This window comes from Syngnathus scovelli, chromosome 22 (genome assembly GCF_024217435.2).
Source record: "Syngnathus scovelli strain Florida chromosome 22, RoL_Ssco_1.2, whole genome shotgun sequence".
In the NCBI taxonomy this organism is placed as follows: domain Eukaryota; kingdom Metazoa; phylum Chordata; class Actinopteri; order Syngnathiformes; family Syngnathidae; genus Syngnathus; species Syngnathus scovelli.
The window spans coordinates 3,136,967-3,161,342 of NC_090868.1; the positions used below are offsets into that span (position 1 = coordinate 3,136,967).

At 41.4% G+C, this 24,376-nt stretch overlaps 1 long non-coding RNA gene across 1 annotated transcript; it reads left to right on the forward strand.

Annotated features, from left to right (window-relative positions):
* The first annotated feature begins 4 nt into the window (after nucleotides 1–4).
* LOC125992282 (uncharacterized) lies at nucleotides 5–14,894 on the forward strand. Its single transcript, XR_011086243.1, has 2 exons — nucleotides 5–9,612; nucleotides 9,680–14,894. It is a non-coding gene; the product is annotated as an uncharacterized lncRNA (long non-coding RNA).
* The last annotated feature ends 9,482 nt before the right edge of the window (nucleotides 14,895–24,376 follow it).

A 24,376-nucleotide genomic window follows, 5' to 3' on the forward strand; every position in this document is an offset into this window, starting at 1 on the left:
ACCACGCAAACAATAAAAAAAATCATATTTGTACTCTGTTATGAAATGATTTTATTACACACACACGTAAAGTATAGAGCTTTTCTATGAACACTCATAATAAACTAGTCAAATAAGTATACATTGGCGATAGGTAGGAATTCTGACGTGTTGTAGGGCTTTAATACAAAAAAATAAATAAACGCACGCACTATATTCACGGAATCAGCTGACTTGCCCTGACAAAGATGGCGGCGAAAGACACGCGTCATGCACGTACAACTGTGTGGAAAGACTTTTTATATTCACTAGAACTGTACTGCCGATGTCTTGTGTCCTGGTTTTGAGTTTCAATAAATGTCAGTTTGGTAAAGAGACTTTCAGGGTGATGTCAGCCTTCTATGAAATATTGAGTCGGTGGACACAAACACTCTAGATGCATCATCGGATGACTAATAACTCTATTCCCGTTAAATGGCTCCCCTCTACATCATTTTATTGTACTCAGAGGCACGACTCATCTCCTGCATCACTCGACCCCCCCACCCATGCACCACTTCTTCTCGGGGACGTGCTCAGACCTCCTCGTGTAAATTCAGTAAACTTGCCATTATAGTGTCAGTTTTGCATTACTTTAATGCACTCTCGCTCTGTAATTCTATCTTGCATCTTGTTCAAATATCAAAGTGTAAGATGGAGGCGGTGTTTACTTGAATGGGAAATATCATTTACAATAGCATATTGCATTGCATGCAATAATGTATGCTCTATAATGGGATTTATGGCACCTGGCCAGAAAGAGTATAGGATGGATATTACTGAGTGATAATAAAAACTAAATGCAATGCAGATTAGCAGCGCATATTAATTCGTAAATATTTCTAATAATTCGTATTTTTACTAGCAGGAGGATGCTGCATTTTTTATTTTTTATGTGGGTGAGCAGTCTCAAAATTAAATATTATTATTATTATTTTTATATATTGTAAGTATTATGCATAATAATGGTTCCCGGGTATTATAAGGATTTTTTTTTTTTTGTAGTGGTAAATAGATGCTATAATGAGAACGTATTTCTTCTAGCATCCTTGTTTTTGTCTTCACCTCGGATGATAATAATAATCCCGATCCAGCCAAATCCTCATCATCCTCATCATGGTTACAGCGTCATATTTTTGCAATTGCTGGAGATGACATCATCACACGCTCGTCATCATCTTTCCGGTAAAAGCACAGCCCACCGGCCCAGGTGCTATCAGTTTTTTTTTTCTTTTTTCTTCTGGTTTTAATACCACTTTTTTTGCGAGAAGCCATCACGTGGGAGGCCCCTTTAAGTTGCCATTGACGGAGGCCCGAGCGTGTCACATGGACATGATATCATGACCGGGCAGGAACACAGCGAGCGAGGGAGCGAGGCCACTTCTTCTTCTTGGAGGTGGTGGGGGGGACGCGCGGAGTCATTTCACGAGGATCCGGAACGTTAGACGCGTGGACTTGTCGGTTATACAATACACCTGTCAGCAGCTGTGACGCGCTTTAAAAGAAGGAAAAAAAAAAAAATGTCACGGAGGAAACATCGCGGTCCCGGAGCAGCGCCGATTGAGTGTGAGTGAAGTTATTTCTCCTCGCTGATGTGCGCCAGGCTGCTGTGCGCTTCTGGCGCAGGTGCGTTTGCGCATACCTTGACAGTGGGCTTTTATTTCGCTTTGCTTTTTAATAAGGAACTAGTTTTCCCACACGGGGAGATTACGTGTTCATTCTCTCGTTCGCCACCAGTGTCCGCATTCCAGGTGCTGTTGCGCACATCGAAATGGGAGTAAACAAGTGGGAATAAGAGGGGGAGAAAACGGGGGGTCGTGGGGGGGACGCGTGTTTTGATCATTAAGCGTGACTGCCGTGGGCATGAGTGGGAATATACTGAAATCATCCGCCAGGTCGGGCCGCCAAGAACAAGTTGGCGTCCGAAAGCTTTTTTTTTGACATTTCAATTAAAGCAAAAATTAATTTAACGGTGTCCAGTGGAAATAATGCAATAATAAGTCACTAAGTAGAACTTGTGATTCTCAGAGTGAAAGAGAAGTTGTTCCGCAAAGTAGATACTAACTAGATAGATCAATAGATAGATTGATAGATTTATCGCTGTGATATGTGCGAGATGTTGGGCTGCATCGTGAATTCCATACTTTTCTATTGACATTATAAAAAAGAATCACATCATTGGCGTTTGTATGTAGAAGTTGCGCCCCCTTGTGGAGAGATTATTGGGAAGTTTTTTTTTTTTCCATGATCAATCAAGGAAATGTCATCACATGCCCATCCCTAGCAATTTTTTTTGCCTTGGTGGAGGTCACTATGCTAAACTGCAGTTGTACTCTGTCAATGCGTAAACAATCAAATCTAATATTTAAACACAGTATTTAATATTTATCGTAATTTCTTGTGATTTGAGTTGTTTTGAAGCCGTTGGGCTGTGATCCAAAAGCGACTGGGGTGTTCATTTGTGTCAACAAACCACCGTGACAAGCCTATGAATGCAACTATGCAAACATAAACTCAAATGAGGAAATAGTTGATCTCCCTGTCTTGCTATTTTAGTCGAAACTCACGCACTAATGTATATTTTTGTAATCAAAAATACTTGGAATGAAGCAATTGTGTTCCAAGATTCCGCTTGTAAACAAAGTAACAAAACCCGCCCAAACAAGTCCGAGAAGTGATAACAATGAAATAATCCCGTGGCGTTAACAATCATTAATCCTGCCATGTTTGCTTTCCTAACAAACCTGTCATGAAGCGAATTTATTTCTAATCTAACATTCATCTAATCTGAAAATCAAAACAGTTTGACCTCTCAGTCATCATGATGTAGTTCGCCTCTAATCTAAAAAAATGCTTGACGATATCACTCCTGTATTGCATGACATTGTCCAGGCGTACCTAATGTTGTGACCGCATGTAAGGACTAAATAGAACCCGCAGATTAGCTCCGAGTTGCCAGTAGAAACAACACGGCCATGTTTCCTTTTGTCCGTCTTCTGGTTGCGGTTTACAAAAGGCAGACCTTCCCCGCGTGCGTCACGTACAGATCAGTTTCATTTGTTTGGAAATTAGCCTTTGGTTTGCTAACGTGTAACCCATTACCCCGTTCCGCCAGTGTATTTTTTTAATGATGTGTCTCGATGTGAGCGTAACTCAAACAAGCCAGCTGTGAAAGTTGCATTTCCGCTGGGTTTATGCGGTCATAATTAGCACCTCCCATGTGACTGCGAGAGCTTGTGTTTACATGACCAGCCAGCGGAAGTGACGCAGGAGGCGGCCTTAAAGGGAAGGCGGCGTCGAGGACTGAGTGACAGGACAGGACGTTGCAAAATAAAACATTTTTGCTGACCGCTAGCTTTGTTGTGATGATCACAAACACGCGAATGAGTCATTGGCGGTTTGGCGCCGAGTTTGTGTTTGATTATGAAATGTGTTTACCCACCCACTCCCTATAAAAGTAGTGACACAAGGTTGTGTTTGTTCAGAGCTTGGCCTGTTCTAGTTGGGAGCCAACTTTCCCCGGTTTGCTATTCACAGTGACCTCATCATCGCTCTGGCTCGCTTCCCTCTCGAACTTTCTTGGCTGTGAAACTTTTCATCAACTCTTACAGGCACTGACATCAACCTATAAGACAGGGGTGTCAAAATGTTTATTTCTTTCGGAGGGCCATTATGACAAATAAATGTATGAGCACCTCATATTATATCCAGTAAAAGCTACAAAACTGACAAATAACTCGTTTTCAAATCAGACGAGTAAAAACTGGTCAAATATTTTTTTAAAAAGATATTAAAAGTGAAGACAATTTGTAATTCTAGTAATGACACACGGATTTGATGCACAATTTGTCTTCCCGGGCCACATAAAATGATGTGGCGGGCCATATCCGGCCCCCAGGTCTTGAGTTTGACACCGGTGCTATAAGATGTCTGCGTAAAAACTGGAACCGACCAATCGGTGGTCCTGCTATGAGTTTTGGTCCGAATAAGACACAATTCTAACTTTGAACTTTTCATGATAGCTTGGACAATAACTACATAGATTTCAAATCTTGCGCCTGACTGATATACAGAACTTTCGGATTTGATCCGCATTCTGGTACCAAGATCAGAAGTCTTAGATGAGATTCTAACCATGACCTATGATTGACATCTAAAGAGAAAGTGGCGTCATGTGAGGCATGAATATGGACCGCCTTGTACATTGGAGTTATTTTAGTTTGTTATATAAGACCCGATAACTTTTATACAATGCATGGCTTTATTGAATCTTTTTGTCTTTGTTTTGATACATTATACCCAGAATGGGTCTGCTCTCAAGAGGCGGATTCGATTCTTGCGCAGCCCGCAGGATGGAGGGTGACTCGGCAGGCAGACTGGCCCGGCTCCAAGCTGCGCAATATATAACAGGGGCGGCAGAAAAACAAGCCGACGCGCTCGTGTTTGTGATCCGAGAGTTACTTTGACGGACGCTATCGACGTCAGATAGAGTCGGCGAAGATCCAGAATCACTTTCAAGTTGAAACGATATCTGGCGGGAATGGAAAGACTGCAGTGTTCCTTTGCTGTCAAAGCCAAAAGGTAAGCAAAGCTGCGGCTGAGTTTTGTTGTTAGCAGATTCAGGAAGTTGGAGATGTTAAAGGTTGCGGCGTGGATGCGGGGATAATATTAGAGCAGGGACAGATTGCTTCAGCGCCGGCGCTAAGTAGGCCAAAGGCACAGGGGGAGTGTCACATGAAGCGGCGCTGCTATGTTAGCTATTCTCCAGTGTCTTGTTTAGCTCGAGATGGGAAAAGCGAAAGAGCGAGCGAGCGAGGAATTAAAGAGAGAAGGCCTCGCCGTGTGTCATGTTTCCCATGCCGTCTGGCGTCTGTACATGACACTCAAAACCACTTGTCGACGAGAGGAAGTGTTTCTTTTCCTTGGCCCGGAGATCACGGCGACCTTTTTCCTTAAGTGCGTTAACTGGTGCAGAAGGTCAATAAAAAAGAGGGGGGGGGGTTCCTCGGCGGTGTTTGTCAGAGGGCGTTAAAAGTTCAAAGTTGGGAAGGGGGTGGCGTTTAAGGTTTATTTTTATGGGCAGTGATTGGATGGAAATGAAAACTTGCCGTTATGCAAAGACACAGAGTCAAGACGACAATACTCCGACAAATGTAGTCTGCTACCGGATTGTCCCCGTTTGCTTTCGGATTTACTTAAGCGTGTTTATACATCCGTTTCGGTGTCCGGCCTTGCATGGGAGAGTTTCTTTGGTCTATCATCTGTGTTTGTCCAGCACATGGAGGAGGGAAAGGGAGGTATGAGGAGGAGGGTCAGGTGACTCGCCATAGCATCGGTTTCCCCAGTGACCAGAACCGAATAGACCAGCCGGACCGGTTCTACCCTGTAGGAGGGCATGGCAGATGACACCGCAGTTCTCGTGGCTTTGCTTACTAGGAATTTAGTGGTGTTGTGATTATGTATTTTTTTTCTGTATTACTTGTATTTGTGGATCTTGTCCTGTCCGCTCTTGTGAAAGTAAGAAAAGTCATTTAATTGTGCTATCATAATCAAAATTATTTTCAGGATAATCATTATTTATATAGTATACAATACATAAAAAATGAATGAAGTATTTTTGTAACAAAATAAAAACAATCAAATAAAAATAGAGTGATAATGGATGGATGAAATATAATATATAATTAATATTAATAGGTCATTTTGTATATCATATAGAAAATAAATAAAACACACGAAAGCCACATTCATATTATTAAAATATTCCAATATCGTGAATCACTGCTTTTAATGTTTAAATTGATTTATTAGTACTGTATTGCAACAGTTAACTGGGTTACAATACATATTTATTTTTTCATTTATACTGTTTTATTGATTAATTGTGTGTGTGTGTGTGTGAACATGACAGGGGAAGGCGACGAGATGTCTTTTTTTTTTTAATTTAATACAATTCTTGTCTTTTTCTCTGGCCCAAGTCCCTCTACCTCCCACCGCCTCACTTCTTCCTTGTTCCCACGGCAACTCATGGCTGTTGGTTACATAATGCTTGCCCTGTCAGGCTCTGGGTGTGTGTGTGTGTATGTGTGTGTGTCCTTTAAGTCGGTGCCCGGGCTTTGGGGAATCAAAATACGCGACTTTTCAAGGTTTTATTAGCCTGCGGGCTAATGTGTTACTGATAGCATTAACAGCGACTGCATAAATATATGCGTGTGTGTGCATGTGTGTGTGTGTGTGTGTGATCCATTCAAGAATTGCTGTTTCATTCACAGTAGCCGGACGACGGGAATGGTTGAATTTAGTAATATATGCCCCATGCTTGATCTGCATGCTAACTTAGCGTAGCATATATTCTCGGCTTCCCATATGCACGTACATTCAACATCGCTATTGTTGTATGAATGGGGATTAGTGTTTGATTAAATCGTGAACACAAACACACGTGTGTGGACACACACACGGACCGCCACGGGCTCAGATCCTCTCTAATGGCATTAGGCAGGGCACAGCAGGAGAGGGCCAAGCTACTGTTCACTTCAATTAGAGCCCATGTCAGGGGACGAGGCATGCCACCCGGTCTGCTGGTCGGGTAAAAATTACTCGGAATATGTACTTGAGTAGGAGTAAAAAAAAAAAAAAAAAAATTAAATTAGTGTAGTAGGACTTTTATTATAATATTTTTATTATTATTAAAAAATCTCTGAAATGAGCAACAAGAAATTAGCTTATGCTAACTCGAAAAAAAATTGAATTTTAGAATAGTTTGCTTTTATGACATTTCACCTCCTTTTAATGAGGAAGACGGAAGTCAAGGTCTCGTTTGACTTTCAAGTATTGTAACGATGTCAAATGTTTTTAATTTGCACCATTAATAAGGTGCAAAATTGCTGAATTGCGCATTTTCTTTGCGCAGAAAAAGCCTGCGTTGTATTTGCATAAATGAAAGCGAGTGTGTGTGTGTGTCTTGTGTGTGTGTGTTGAGCACCTGCAGTGACTGAGCGCCTTTCTTTAGAAGCTCTCCAGTCCGCAGAGGCGGAGCTGCAACGTGCCGTATCGAAGGCCAGGAGAGACATTTTGTGCAATATTTTCAAACTGATCCCAAGCGGCACCTCACATTTGGGGGCACTGATTACAAGAGGCAGGAAGACAGATTACATAAGAGACCGTGAAAATCAAGAAGTATGTATCCGGCATGCAAATGCTGCCCGAGTAACTCGGGTGGTTTCCAGACAAGATGAGACAGAGCTTTGGACGCCATATGGGTGGATGTCCTGTGTACAGAAACGGAAACATGTTTGTGCTGCGGTTGTGGTTAACATAACCCCGATTGAGTCGAGAAACACTTCCAGCGCTAGCAGGAGACGTAATTCATCTCATTAGCTAGCATACTAACAATTAGCATGTATGCTATATATATTTTTTTTTACATTTTGAACAATGGGGATTTTTATGAAATTATTTTTTAAAATATAAACGCATAGTTAATATTTATTTTGACTATTTTATTAAGTTTTTACTGTATGGATTATTTACGATTATTTTCTATTGTGCACGATGGTAATTGTAACTACACTGGTGTCTTGAGTGACCTATTTATTTGACTATTTAAATTTTTGGGGAGACAAATTTTTTTGCATCGACTCCAAAAAGAAATATATGAGGACCATAAAACAAGGAGAATTAATGTGCACGTGTATTTAAAGGAAGCTAGCTAACTAGTAGGCCCTACTGCTAGCTTAATGCTAAAGATTAAAGCTTGCATTCCTTTCAGTGCATCAGCTGGTCCGTTTAGACTCGATCGTCCACAAGTCATGCAAGTGCACAGCTGGGCCTTCAAAACACGATACGTCCCACTGTGAAATCGTCGGACTGCCTGCTAGTTGTTCGCCGTTGATTTACAGCCAGTCCAGATTAAAATTTGAACCGCTGCAATTGGCCGCCCGATCTCTCCGAGGAGCGCGCGGCTTTCGCTCTTCAGAGCATTTCGCAATAAATCTCAATTTTATCACGTTTGAAACCCCAAACTTGAAAAACTTCACGCCTTGATCCCAGCCCTGATTTCTTTCCACTTTTACGAGCCTGTAAATGCCTTAAATGCCCCGTTTAAAATATGGAGCCTCGTGAAAATGTCAGCATGGAAGTTTCACGTTCCGACATGAATTTTGATGAGGTCTGCTTCATTAAATAAGTGCGATAATTTTTCATTTACTCTTTATTTTAGTTTTAGAACGAAACTGCTGCTTTAATTAAAGTGCACCCTTTTGAATCAGAAAAAAAAATCTATTTATATAAAAGTGAGTAATTTAGGAAGTGTTTCTTGTGAAGATAACTCAGCCACGTGTGTTATGCGTCAGTATTCGCGTGTGTGTGTTGAGTATTTCGCTTCTACAAAAAGCCTCGGGGAAGGAAGATACTGTATTGTGTAACCCGACACCCCCTCAGATCAACTGCACACTTTACGACACTTACGAGACGTAATGCAACTTCTGAACTCTGGCATTCATTCAAAAAAAAAAAAAGTCCTCTTATCTCCACATGCTGACTGCTTACTCAGGCTTTTTTTTTTTAACTGAACTGCAAAACCTTTGAAAGTAATCCCAAGGGTGGAATTTTTTTTTATTTGTGAATAACTACACCAAGTGCAGTGAGATTTCTACTTCCGCTAACAAGACATTGGACAGCAGGGGGCAATATAATAAAGTACGATGCAGACACAAGCGAAGAAGAGACACCAGTACTCTCAGAAAGCTGCAATAATAAAAGTCATTCTTCGCAGAGGATAAAGAATATATGCCTGGGAGTAGTTCTGCTATCTGTGTTCAAATCTTAAAGCGATCTATTGCCGCCGCTATCCATGCTAATCGTTAGCTCATCTATGGTGTTTTTTTTCACTAGCAATTAGCATTAAGATATATACAAGAAAAAAACGACTCAAACTAATCCACAATCCGAGAACATAACATCTCATTGGTTGAAGGTCACCTAAGTGGCTGAGCGTCTCATAAATTCCATCTCATTCAACAACTAAGTGCTAATTTTTATTGACGAGCAACCTTGCATACGCGTTGATGTATATGAATTTTGTACATTGCGTTCCTGAGTTGGCAACCTCGAACGTTGCCAAAGAATGTGCTTTCTGGCCCTACGAGTAATCCCGTACACACATACACACACACACACACATTTGAGATGATCCACGCAATACCAATAATGCTCTATCGGTGGCCAAATGTTAATTGTATTTTCCTCCTCTTTACCCTGAGGTTAGCGAAATCGATTGTCACGGTATTTACAGCGGACCACCTACATGTCCTCTGTTCTGCAATTTTAGATTCCCCTAAGTCATTATTCTCGGAAACCTCCGTTTATTCACAGCATTACGGTAAAAGCGACTCCATCGATTTTGAGGATGTGAGGCGAGTCTGGTGGCCTGTCTGGAGCACGTGTGGATGTCGCCACATGCTTATTTATGCCGAAGATTATTTACGTAACGGATGTAACCACCCCCTCTGCGGGACGGCGCGGCTCGCTGCGCTGTTGATAACCGAGGGCGGCCGACAAAGAGATGGCGTCCATCTCGCAGGGACTTCTTATGTAAGCTCTCTCTCTCTCTCTCTCTCTCTCTCTCTCTCTCGCTCTCTCTCTCTCTCACTCTATACAGGCTTCGCTTGGAGGTTAGTGTACGAAGCTCAAATTAGCAGGCCAGGCTGGAATGACGCACTTCTGGAATGAAGGTCTGAATGTGTGTGTGCGATTAATTTGAATAATAAACGAACCCTGTGATAATTCTGACGAGCATCAAGGGAGCATTGCGTAATAATGTGTGAGTGTCGTTCGAGCTTTATTGCGCGTCTACCTTTCGAACCAAATTGTTTACCTGGCTGTGGAACGAGAAAAATGCGCATGTGGGCGGGTAGCATGATCCTACCTGTTGTAAAAAAAAAAAAAAAAAAAAGTGTGTGTTTGATTGTGTGTGCATGTGTGTACCTTTTCACCGTGAACTTTGCCTTTTTACTTGGACGTCACTAAATTGGAAGGACAGCTTAGTCTGTTTTATGTTATGTTTAAGTGAATATTTAATATGAGGAAAAATAAGTGCCATAAGATGGCGCCAAACTAGTTTTTATATTAGACAAGGCTATGGCCGGATGGAAGAGTTATACTAGCTTTGTTATAATTGGCACAAACCTGTCCACTACTTTCAGAAGGCGAAGAAAAACATGAATTCCCCTCTTCGTATGACACATCCTGCATCTCGGAATTGTGGCGGGGAAAAAAAAAATCTAACCACAAGGGTATCAGATGACCAGGGTCACATCTGCGGTAATGAGTTGAAGGGTCATGCTGAGAAGTGGGACGTGTATATAATCGTGTTATTTTTGAAGTATGATGATGAATATGTGTGTGTGCGTGAAAATTTCTTGTGAGCAAGTCACTTCCTGTTGTTTTACCCACATCTGTCACCCAGTGAGTGAGAGTCATGCTTCTTGAAATGCCACATTTAATGGCCTTGCGTAAGATGAGTCAGCATGCCAAACGCTCTTGGCCCGTACACACACAACTGCACAGTCTACAGCGGGGGTGCTCAATACGTCGATCGCGATCGACCGGTCGATCGCCGAGCTACTACTGGTTGATCGCATGACATTTAAAAAAAAAATAAAAATATGACATACAGGTAGGCCTGTCGGGAGGCAATCACAGCGAACGGCACTATATTATTTATTTATTTATTGTAGTGGGTAGATCTTTGTGACTTGGTCGTTTTAAAAGTAGCTCGTAAGCTGAAAAAGTTTGAGCACCCCCTGGTCTACAGTATTTATTTATTTAATTTCGTTTTATTTATTTATAGTAGTGATGGGGGGGAAAATGAAGCTTCAAATGTGCTTCATGAACCCATAGGTGTATTTTTCAGTGATTTTAAACGATTTTATTATCTGTGTCACACGTCGTCCACCTTGTTTATCTATTTACGTTCTCAAAACAATCATTTCTCGAAAGTCACCGTACCAGCTGATCCACGCCCGTGACGAAAAAAACTTCAGCTATTTGCGATGACGTCTTTTGTTTTGCTAAAAATGAAAGACGTGATTTATCTACTTCAGTTGCTAACAAATGTGCGGTGTAAATATTTAATGACAGATTACAAGAATATGCAAAAAAAAAAGGCTATGATCCTACTTTTTGAACGCTGAATTAATCCCTATATTTTAACCCCCCCCCCCTCCCGAATTGTATTGTACTACATCGCCATGCAATTTAAATGACTTGTTTGTGGTCACGAAATTATCACCATCACCACAAAGGCGCTGTCAGCAACCTAACTTTGGAGGACAGGAAGTAGTTGAACACGAGTGTGACCACAGATCACCATCTGTAATTGGTAGACGGCACTATAACAGTGGATTTCCACATGTGACCCATTTCCTCCCTGAAATAACTCTCTGTTCCCAAATTAAAGTTTTAGTGAAATGTGTCAGCTCTTAAGTATTGTCATTAATCTGAATTCTTCCAGTTGTTAAAGTTGCAGGATCATCTCCTCGCTGATAGTGCTGGATTTGTATCTCAAGGCCGGTGAATTACTCGCCCTTGACCTTGGAACTCCGTACGTGCGAGGTCAAGGAGAGTAAATGTTTGTTGTGACACTCGTCCGCGAGACTCCATCCCTTTTTCCCATATTGCCTTGCGGGTGTACATCGAGGGGGGAGCGTCGCTCGGGCCGACTGGCTCTTTGCCTCTGGTGTCACCATGGAGACGTGGGGAGCTCTTATTATGAAGTTCCTCTCCTATTTACCATTCAGTACATTGAAGTCTGCTTCATTTAGCTACAGAGTGGCGTGGTAGCTTTTTTTAGTTCCAGATTGGGTGTGGGGTGAGTCACGACTTTCTTAATATTAAAAAAGAAGTGCTAATATTATTTTCAAGTGAAATATTTCATGCCCGCATGCAACCGAAGGCATCTATCGTCAGTGTGGGTGTGTGCTTCCTCCTCTTGACGCACATTTTTTGGGCTTGATTCAAGAGAGACACACCCACTTTGTTTTGTAAGACAGGACACACACCAGAGTGTGAAAAGAGTGTGTAGGTCAGGTTATGAGCCTGGCAATTAATTAGGTTTAACAAGGCAACAATTTGGATTTGGGGCGAAAATGAAACACCTAAACGCATTTTATGACGTATTCGGTGAGTAAAATGGGACTTTGCCGCTAATGTTTTTACGCTATTGGATTATCCATGTGAAGAAGTTAACACCCGCGTTTTCCCGCCAGAGGAGCTACTAGGCTCTTCGCCAAACCTTGCTGCCGTAAAGTATTCCGCGTCACAGTCACTGAGGCAACGGTACACAGACGACACACGAGGTTGCGTGCGGGACGTGGGAAAGTTGGGGATCGAGGCGAGCGCGGCGTTAAAAGTCTTCTGATGACTCCTAGTGGACGGCGATCAAGGCTTCTCACAAAAGTGAGTACGGTACAGATATTTATATTTAAAAAAAAAATCGTCTTTTTTTGTGATGATAGGGAGGAAATTGCTATAAAATAAAAATAATGGAAATATACTGTCTTGAAAGAGTGACGAATTAATGTTGTAAGGTTTCAGGTGCAAATGGTCTCACGTTTTCATACTGGTCACCAGTACTGCTAAAGTAGGATACCACACCTTCTCGAGAAATGAAAGGGAGATACTGTATGTTTGTTTAAGTCAGTCATACCCACACAGGGACTTTTGTTAAGCGTGTTGGGTGTAAGATGATTAGAAACTTGGACCAAAACACTGCTATTGTCCTTCTAAGAAGCTAACAAGAAGGGAATTTCCACTGGTATGCCATTCAGTTCCGGAAAGATATCTGATGAACTCCATCGAATCCATTCTAAAATTTGATACCCGACCTTTAAAAAAAAAAAAAAAAAAAAGGTGCTGATATAAGCTTGCTTTGATATCATTTCCTGCTTGGTAATATTTTGTTTTATTTTTGTGTTAGCATTTTTGTGATCGTCAAGAATTTTTAAGACTGTCTTAACTTTCCCTTATTTTACAGCATATATAAACTAAATGTTTTGGGCAGAACGATTGGCCGAAGTATCAATTTATATCGACACAAATTTGTGACTCAACAAGTGACTCACACGTTGCACACGAGTTAGCATTAAGTAGAAAGGGATTGTGAAGATCACCCCCTCCTCCGCCATGACGCTGATCCCTCTTTACTCGTCTTTGCTTTCAAACAAAAAACGCCCACGGCCATTTGACGTCAAGACGGCCGGTCGCGATTACTTTGCGGCCAGAGGTGGTTTTGTCAAGTCACAGACCGATAAGAGAGATTCCAACAAATCCTCTTGACCGTCACTCGTCATTGGAGACTCTAAAAAGGAAGTTGGGGGTTTTCATGTTTTTTTTGCGGCCTGTTTGTGTGTCATTTTTAATGATGTATGTTTTCTGAGTCACTCTTCTGTGGTCTTCAGAAGTATGTCGGATTGAAAACAAGTAGTGTAATACAAAGTGGTCTCGGGGGGTGTTTTATTCGTGTGTGGGTGTGGGGGGGGAGTTATTGGCAGAGAACTAACCAAACAACCCATTTTACTGTAAGCGGCTCACAATTACACACACACATAAACACAATATTTCCTATTACACCCCTTTGTCCCTTTTTCCAATTAGGTCCATCATGAACCTGACCCTTACGTAATGTTCGGGTCAATTTCAAACAAAAACACGAACGATCCGGGAAGAAGGTGCGTCAAAACCGCCGCCGGACACAATTGGTTTTGTACTTCTGTTATGTCAAAAACTGTTGCGGTGTTCACGCCCACAACGGCGCAAAACGTCAGCGGGTTTTGTCCTTTCTTTATTGTTGCGAAAATTGGGTTTGAACAACATTTTGAACACCATACGAGAAAAATATATTTTTTAAACTACTACATCGTGGATAAAAATAAAGCTTAGCTTTTTCTTATCTCTAATTTTAACATGTATAAAGAACATTTTCTTGTTTCATAAAATGTGATATTTATTTATATTTTCTATTTTCCCAGTTTTAACCGTAACTTTTCACCCACCCTGGAATCGAAATGGATTCACCGCATCGCTTGATGACCATTTTTGAAGGGCTTTGGTGACACCTAATGGCGACCATCTGCATTGATACTGTACATGGCAATCTTAAAAATGGTCATCATTTAGCATTAATGATTAGCATAAAACTAAGAATGCTCTATTAAGACAAAGACACCAGTATGTTTGTTTTAAACACACATGTCTTCACTTTAGGTTGAGTGTGGCAATTCCCTGTCCGCCCCCAGAAGCTGGTTTCACATGGTGGTTTAGATGTACGTTGCCTCGATCTAGCACCATTTGAAATCAGTGTTCTTGGGGACAGCAACACAGCTTCCCACCACAAGGTTGCATCTGAGGTCAACGCTCAAACACCGGACAGCCTTTCCATGTTCCTTATTCTCCACTACCAGATAACTGATTTCCTATGGTGCATAGAGCCCCCGCTAGAGTCCTTCTAGCACCATTTGAAATCGGTTATAAAACCGTGGATCACTGCATCTGAGCGTGGAACGCAAGCTGGGAAGTCAACACAAGAAATGCTGTTTGTAATTTTTTTTAAATAAAAAAACTGAAATGAATGTAAAAATGTCTTTTTCGTGTTAAATCTACCTTAACATTGTCACAGCATTCCGAGAAAGTAATGTCCCATTACTCGTGAGCTATTTTTAGACCAGGCCCAAGGCTACTTATGTGGTCCTTGGAGGCTGGTGACCCCACTTTGAGGTATTTCCATTTAACAAACAAAACACGGGTCACTTGGGTATTTTAGTGAGTACGAATGGATGAAATTACTGAAGGTACAGGTCTAGGTCATCTCCCCAAGACTTCGAGATGGTAAGTCATAAACACAACACATGATGCGGTGACATACTTTCCACACCCAAATGTTAATCTGTAGTCTCTAAATCATTCATAATGACCTTTAAAGAACTTTATCGTGCTATAATAACCCATTAAATACTGGTACCAATAGGTGTCATAAAAACAGCATGGCCAGGAATCTAAGGGAGGCCACAAGATGTCAGCAGAGAGCTTTCATTGAGCTCGAGATTCAGCCGACTAAGGAAATAAATTCCAGTTTACTAATGTAACAAGTGATGGTTTAGTTGTGAATAACAAATTTATGAATTGAATTGAAGGTTTACATTTATAAAATCAAAACTGGGGAATGGCAATATGGCAAGATTGACTACATCAGTCTGCACCCCTGGGAGCGTTTGCATTGGACTCGTCTGAAGCTTTTCCATGTTGTCTGCCAGAGTGCCCAACCCCTGCCCAGTGCCCGTCTGGATCTTTAGACAAACATGGAAAAAGCTCACCTAATTATCTGACCCCCGCGTACCGAGCATTGTGGAAAAAAAACACACGGGGGGGAGAAAATAGAGTTTCAATTCCCGAGTGAGATTGACAATGTATTCCGTTTTTCTGATTCCCAGAGTTCGACGTGCCCTTTATTCAAAACAAAATGTTCCTCAATTACCAATAATGGCCAATTAGATTTCACCGTTTGTTCAAAAAAGCACATCGGGGTAGATGGGCGGAGGTGAGGAAATGGTTGTTTTAATAAAGCTTTAACAAACAGAGGTAGGGCAACCTGGGGCGCCGATCCACTGACTCACACTTTACTCTCGACACACACTCTGATCTGCGACAAAAAGCACCTTTGTCCCCTGGATGCGGGGCAGTGACACAATCTCCTTTCCAAATAACTCAGCGTACAGCAAACATCACGTTGAATTCTCAAACTCCCAACAACTGTTCACACCTAAAATTGATACTGCTGTACAGTCCAATAAAAGGTACTTAAAAGTGACTTAATAACAACTACAACAAGTTTACTAAAGATGATGGGTGGCCTTCTCCCGATTTAGATTGTGAGGTATGCAAGTATATGTGAAGTGGATCCTTGTCTTGTCTTATGCTTACTTCTCAAACCTTTGTCCTTGCATACCTTTGTCTAGTCCACAGTCTTTCTGGAATGGGGTGTTTAGAGTAGTGAGCTATTAGCTTGACTTGCGTCCCACTTCCTCTTGCTATTCCCAGCTTGTTGTTTTTACACCCGTTTGGGAAATTGTCTAACACCTTGGATTCCAGCCGGGTGCCATAACAGCGGCGGGACACACTACGACCAAGACTGGCTCCTAAAACTCGCCCATGACAATCATTAGTCATCAACGTTTCATAGCGCTATGACTTCTTTGGAAGCTTCAGACATTCCGCAAATGCTTTGACCTTACTTTGATTCTGCATACAGGCCTGGCTGTCTTGTGATGAAATGATTTTCCGGAACACCTTAGTGACTTATTGATTGGTAATGGTCATCTTTGGTATCTATGACAACCTCTACCGAGACTAAAAGCAAGTCTTACCGAAACTAAAACTTTTCTACCATTACTATTCAACAAATCTGTTTCTAAATCCAAAAACCAGTCTGGCTGGCAACCTACCACATTGACAGTTCCACAAACAACACCTGCAGTGACCTTTCCCCCGGACACCCAGGAAGTCTTGTTTTCCTTGTCCTTCCAATCATTGTTATGCTAAAACACATGTAGCATTCATAAGCAACAAGTCCTTACAGTACCGTGAGAGGATCTATTTCTCACATGGGTGGTCCACAGAGCTCTTTCATGTGAACTGAGTGGTTTTCATTTCGAGGTTTTTTGCCCATATACAGTATTTTCTCTTACGTCTGACATGATGCAATTGTGTTTTTTTTCCTCGACATATTGAGGACTTCAAATGATTCATTTGTGTTGGTAAGTCTTGGAGAACCTGCATGGCACACCGTGGTCTGTTAGATGATCTCATAGGTTGAATACCTCAGTTCCAATTCTTTTCATTGTTGTCAAGACTATGAACATACTTTGTCTGCAAAAAGTACTTCACTTCCAAACCCTAAGTCCAATTAAATCATATACATGACAAGTCCTGGACCTTCTTAACTATTAATCAATAGGTAAGCCCGTTCCTAGAATCCTCATTGGCCAAGCAGGTTACATGGCTTAAAATGTTTGATCAAATTCAAATAGTCATTAGTTGTCTGCTGGCAATGTTCTTGTAAAGTCAGTTGGTCTGTTTTAAATCATTTAACACTTCATCCGAATTTCAGGCGAAGCTTTTAAAAGAGAACCAGCCGTTCTTGCTTCGCTCGCCAAGACTATTACGTTCCACGCAGGTGATCCATTCGGCTACGGGTAGCTGAGTTAAGTGACCGATGCGTTTAGGACAAGAAGAAAAAAAATGTATACATGTGTCGCTCACAGTTGCTTTAGCCACCGCCTGTAGCAACAGCGGGAAGAACAGCTAAATAACTGGAAAGCCTTACGAGTAGCACTTGAGGGCCACGAAATTGTTTCCGGGCAGTTTAGCATTCCCTGGATGCTGATTCCTTCTTGAGGTGTCAAAGTGATTAACACCAATGTTTGTGGAAGTATCCTGATGTAATGGACTCTACGTACACGTCCTGTTTGTTCCATCTTAATAAGACACGAGACCTCTAAGCGTTGTTTTGGGGGTTCTTCTAATCCAGACTTTCCAAAATAGTTTGAAATAGAGTCAAAATAGGCTTAATGCGTAATTATCAAGATGATCAAAACACAAAATAGAAGAAGTAAAGCTGCCCTCACACAAATATGAGAAGAAGAATGGAAGTTTGTGTGGAAATGAAGGACTGACTCCCTTTCGCCATTGATCTTGGTTGGGGTGATTAGCTCCAACATGCTGAAGCTGTGGTAGGTAGTGGGATTTGAATTTTTCTCAGGAGGTTTTCCTTCTTATCATCTTGTGAGTGCTTTGAACTCAAGTCACTCTCAGGCTGGAACTTCAGGTCAAAGTGGACTCAACAAGTGCTTTTGATTGCTAGGTATTCTTATCTTTGGCTCAGTCATGTTTATCTTCTGGAAAAAAAAAAAGGCCTTCATTGGCAAAGTAGAACTTGTTAAGTTGGGTGGATTGTAGATTTATTTTGACATTTTGACACAAGACATTTCATTATATTAGGTCTAATACAGATCTTAGATCTTTTATGATATTAGATCATTTCTATATTGCCGAAATAAAAATCACAGCAAATAATTGTGGGACTCGCTGTCGAATTTATGTGGTATTGCCAAAGTTTGGTTGACTTTGTTTGATGATAAGTGAAAAATACAATTCCCAGAGCGTTGTACCAAGGTTGGAGACAAACAACGCCGCTTTGTCTTTTGTATTCTTAAGCACGAATAATCAACGTGAGCTTTTAGGACATTTTAGTATGTAAAAATCCCTGACATGCAATGGAAAAGGTTCTTATCAGGATCAAGCCTTGATTCAGTTACCTTGAGCTGCCTCCAAACTTCTATATCCTCATTTATTTAAATGTTTTAGTAGCTCCCTCAGGGTTCAGCCAGTTTATATTCGAAGCGCACGTCAAATGCTGGCTAAAGAGAACGCTCTGATTTTGAACCAAAGGGAACATAATGACCTTTAAACCACTACTGTTTCTTACAGTACGCCCGTGCGGTTTTCGAGTCAGAACAAAAACGAGACAAGCTGATTCGTAGAAGCGGAGGAGAAAAAGAACAGATTACGCAGCATGATGATGAGCATTCCGTGAGCTTTACAAGCCGCCTGCAACCTAATCCATCACTCGTGTAATGGCAGAGAAGAAATCAAATTGTTACAGAGGTCCGTTTGCTCTTTATCTCATGCCAGCCTGCTGCTTCTGCTTTGATTCGCAAACATTGGTATGATTAGCTCATCCGAGCACAAACACATGGTGCTCATTAGCTCGCCATTTAATCTTGGACTAGTTTGTCAGTCATTTATAAATCGACCCGCGGGATAAAAGATCCCTGGAAGGCTCTTAGCATCTCTCATTGTTGCTTATCTAAAAATTCAAGCACCTTAAGACATAAAGTTTCTTTGGCTTTGACTAATGTTTGGTCCAATCATCTGGCTCCTATCAACACCTTCCCCCCATTCGGCCCATATAGGTGGGGGCGGATTGGCCCCCAGGCGAACCTTGGAACAAGGAGAGCTGAGAATTCTCAGAAGGCTTGCCGCATTCTCTCAAGACTACATCAGGCACTCGGCCTCGAGCGCCTCGTTGCTCTGAGAATGTCAGGTGTACAGCGAGTGCTGGGTTGAAAGCGCTAATAAACAGCTACAACGAAAGACAGATGTTTGCGTGGTCGTCAGCAGATACCCAAATGAGAACTGTTTTGATTTACTTGAAATCATGAAACCAACGAGAACTATCAGTGCATTATTACTCGGTCTATTTGGACCAATTTTCGTTAAGAAACTAGCAATTTACGTTTCTTGGCCCATTTCGCTGAGAACCGACACAACTGCCATATTCCGCTCGACACATCGCACTTTGATGTTGTTTTACGGCTGTAGTCGTTGGATTGATGCCTCGTAATAGTGGATAGCACATGTTAACAAAAGGAGATTTCAGAGTGTCGTTTTTATAAGCGCTCATTGATGTCGTGCAGGCTTTTGATGAGAATGTATGTCGTAATGCCGCAGTCTGTCACCGCGGTTGATTCGTGTGGGTTCGACCAAGCCCCTGCGGAGTTTTAGGGCTGCTAATTTTTATTAGCATTGGATAATATAACGCAAACTGTTCGGATCACTACGAATGGAGTTGTAATTTAGATTGGAGAAGAGGGTTGGTTTGGAAATCAAACGTAAATTACAAGCCGATGTGTTTCTATACATCAAATGTTCTCACTAGGGATGGGCATTGGATCGTCCGATGGGAAAAATGAAGTAACTGTTATTCTTTAATAATCAGTGGGATGGAAGAATCTTTATGAATTCTTCTGAACTCCTGTTTTGATGTGCTAGAGTAGATCACTTGGTGGAAAGTTAGCTTAAAAGTAGTCAAAAAAACTTTTGATTTTACCGACCTGGGCTTGAACCGACGAGTCAATTCCCAGAGCCACCGGTTTGTTTATTTTCGATCCCAAAATTAAACAGAAAAGAAAAAAATTCACAAAACATGCTAACAAAGAATCAGTCTTTGTTCGGACTCTAATCTAGGCCTTGGTTAAAACTTCGGAATATTAAACTCACATTGTTGATGTCAGGCAGCAAAACATTTGGTGACTAACAAGAATCTATTTTTAAAGGGATACCTGCAAACCCTTTCTTGTGTTTTCGTTGAAACTTGTGCATAGTAACATCTGCCCTGTCAACGCACATTATCGGCCTACAAATCTGTCAGTCACCTCCCAGGTGAGTAACACGCTCTTAACTATCCATACTAGCCCCCGTGTTTGTTGAGTAAGAGTATGTCGCGTTTCAACAAGTTGCTGCACGGTGTCATTTCTATGTGTGAGCTGCTGATGGAGGAACTTGTGTTGTCACGCTTTTTCACGGAGATCCTGCACAATTGGCAAACTCGAGCTCCAACAAGATTTCGCATTATTCAACAAGAACAAAAGCGAAAATTTGACGTAATTGGTTCGACTACTCCAGAAGATGGTAAATTCCGACAACCAACAGTTCATGTCGTGTTGACGAATGACCGAAGCCTTTCCCATACACGAATAACAAATAAATAACTTGCTGATATGTGCCACTACCATTATTCAGGCTTCTCTTGAAGTCTCCATTTTGTACTTTGTTTGGATAACCTACTGTTGATGTCATTCTTCTCCTATATGTGAAATTCCTCCACTCAAAACAAAAAAAGCAATATTCCCAGGCCATTTTTAATATATTCACTTTGATTTGTAATTCTGATTCCTACAATGTTATTTTTACAACATATCATTTCTGGTCTGATAAAAGGTAAGGGCAGAACCATTGGGCCTGCCTTTAGACATCCATCTTGATACTGTAAATTCCGAAGAAAAAAAATCAGACAGATGCAGAGGATGGGCTAATGTATACACGGAAGAAAGTATGCTAACGCTTGATAGCTTTATCGCCTGCAATAACTCTGAAGTCTTTGAGGTAGCGGCAGCTAATTCAGACTTTGCGTGTTTCCCTGCTTTTAATTCACTGCGAGCTTCAAAAACCCGACAATGTTGCTATCTCTAAATAAATGTTGCCCGGCTTAAAAAAAAAAACGTTTGTTATTTGTAGCCTTCTATGGAGTGCCTGTAAGGCAGGCTGGGAAAATGCATGGTTGAAGGTGTTGGAGAAACAAGAGGAAGTAAAATCACTGTCATCACGACACAAACTAAATAAGGTTTAACTATTACGAGCCCATTTTGACTGCTAGCCGGTCAACCGACACCCTGAGAGGCAGCCTGGACTGCCCCAATGGCAACCCCAAGGGGGGTATAGGGGGAGGTCCCTTTTATTATTTGATTTTACGCCCCTGGACGCCCACCCCAACTACACCTGCTAACTGACTAGCAATCCACATGCAGTTGTTAAAGCATCATGCCGCCTAATTAACTCTTTCCTGTTAGCTCAAGGACCTCCCGCTCTGACCATTGTCATTTTACGGTAAAGCAACGAGGGGGCCTGTGGCGAACGGCTGTGGTGGGGCCTTTCGGTGTAATAAATCAAACGCTAACCAACCCACATGTTGACTTTTCTCTTGTGCTATATAATGAAGAGCATACGACCCAGATTTAATCGTAAATATATGACGTTAGAGATATAAGACAAGTCAGCAATTCTAAATCGGAGTTGTGTATTGACACCAGACTGGGTGTGTATTGACAGGAGACATGTTTGCCATCAGAAAATGCTGAATCTTTTTTTTATTATAAAGAAAAAAAAACAATCCATCATTACGGTGATATGCAAGAACTAATGCAAAATAAAACCATTTGCAATTTACACAAGCTGACTGGGCGGTTGCGGATCAACATTTTTCTCCCATTTTTAGACATTTGACCAAAATAGACGGACATCTCTTGATAAAAGTAGCGTGCTACAAGCTCCTCTCCCACCCTGTCCAGACTATTAAAAGTAACCATGCTAGTTATATTTAAACCGAGTGGCCATAGAGACAGATCTCAGGATAGAATCTATGTGACTTTGGATGAAAATAACTTTTTTACTACTTGTTACAAACTGAAATAAGACTCACATGGATCGATGTTGTCGCACAAACACGTAGCACGTACGGGTTTTAGCATTTGGTAGAATAAAATCAAAGTGTCACATTGTGAGAATGACGCATTGGTTTTAGTAGATCACTAAAGCAAACGCGTGTCAGCCGTTTCTATTGCTATTTTTAAGGTCGGTTCATGTCCGAACAAGCTGTTTGGTTCGAGGGTACAACAACGCAGTTAGAAAATAACACATATGACGTTAAAGTGTGTGGGTGGTTCCTCGAACCAGCAACAAGACGGGTCATGACTACTACTTGGTGAAATAAAAACAACTACAAAAGGAACATGTATTACCTAATAATCTAATATGAATATAAAATTTGTATGGGGCACCATTTTGAAAAAAACTTTACCTTTGCGAAATTGCAACTTTCCTTTCATTCTTGGATATTTCATACTACATAAAAATCACATTTTTCTGGTAATATGAATTTATTGTCATACTATAAAATATTCTTTTCAGTATGGTTCATAAAATAATCCTGACATGCACTTTACAACTGTTTTTTTCTGTAACTTTATAACGAAAAGTCTTTTTGTATCATTTAGTATTTGGATGCATGTGGGCTGTTTTTGTTTTTTTCCCCCTACGCAAGAGTAATGAGTCTTACGCAACTGATTGTATCAGTAGCAGTGATTCGTTTTAAAAAGTGTTGTGGTGTGGAGATTCCCAGCGACCACTCCTCCAATCAAAACAACTCTGCTTTGCTCCGACTTTATTTTCCATTGACATGCTTCCAATGCGCTTTAATCACGACATGCTCTGTCGCTTGGGTAAGCAATTATTTTCCAGGACCTATCAGCATATGTCACTACCCAGCAAAAAAAAAAAAAAACGGGGAAGTAGTGTTTAAAGTGATTTTGTCTGTTATCAGGCTCTATCGGTTTTCCAGTTTGTCTTCAACCATCCTGTGTTGGTAGCAACCAGGTCTGCTTTGGGGCGTGGACACTGACAAATCAAAACATTGAGTAACACACTGTCGACGATGGTGTTTTCTTTGTTTCCCAGACGTGGGCCATTTTGTAATTACACGCTGCCTTTGGTCTGAAAAAAAAAAGAGATATTTATAGTTACCTAATACACCTGTGGAAAAGATTCCCGCCCCAAAACTATTGGAAGTGTAAACCACCTTGAACATTTAGTTTTGGGGTTTGGGGATGGGCGTATGACAAAATTAATTGCGTGCTATTTTTAATTTTAATTTTCTGTTTCCATACCACAAGTTTTGTCGACGTTTTCAGAACAGGTCACTACTACTACTATTCTTTACAAACTACAAGTATATCTTTTAAATGTAGTCAGCAGGGGGCAGCAGGAACTCCATGGTTTGAATTTTCCTGGGTTCTTTCGTTGCTTATTTCACGTCTTCCCTCAAGCGCAGCAATTCGGCTGCTCACCGTTCCTGACGTGCGAGTAAAATCGAGCTCAACCCCTACAGGCCTTGGTGTTTAGGTCCGTCCCTGGCACGGCATAGGTTAGGCGGCGGTGAAACTCCACGCTACACGTGTCGTTATTCATCCCACTACACTCCCACTATCAACAACGCCCGCCAGCACTTCACAGACTGTGATTTCTGGAGAATAAATCACATTGACGCTCCAGCTGCAGTTCCGTGGAACTCGAGGGAAGGGATGCAGACGTGCAGCTGATTCAGCAGCAGGTCTCCCCACACCAGGTGACTCACAACCAAAAGGCAACCCAGTGTCGTCTGCCTTACAGACTACATTCAGACTTTTTCTCGCGATTCATTGCTTCTCTGTTAACTCATAAACATGAAAGAATAAATCTGTTCCAGAGGGGATTGCTGTTGAACAGTCATGACCATTAGATCCAAGCTCAATTTGTTTCCTGGACTTAAGCCACTGAACTGAAAATAATACAAGAACTGGTTTTGTCACTAATAACACAAACGTGGCAATTTCTCCAAAAACTAACAGAGGCTCTGTTTTGTTACTTTTAATTAGAATTTAAGCTATTTCAATGTGGAGCTGCAAAATAAAACATAAGCGAGACGTGTAAAAAAAGCTGAGGTAGCTGCGTAAAAATGCTCACACACCTGTGCCAGATGTCGTGTTAGTGATAATGGCACGCTAAGTCGAATCGCACCGCGGGCCCACGTTACGCCACATTTATTTGGGTAAGTTGTCAAAAGTGGCATTGGTGTTGTCGTGAGAAATTTAGGTTCGTTGTTTTGGTGGTTTGGGCAATTTGAAAATGTCTTCTATGACAAGCCTGCTAA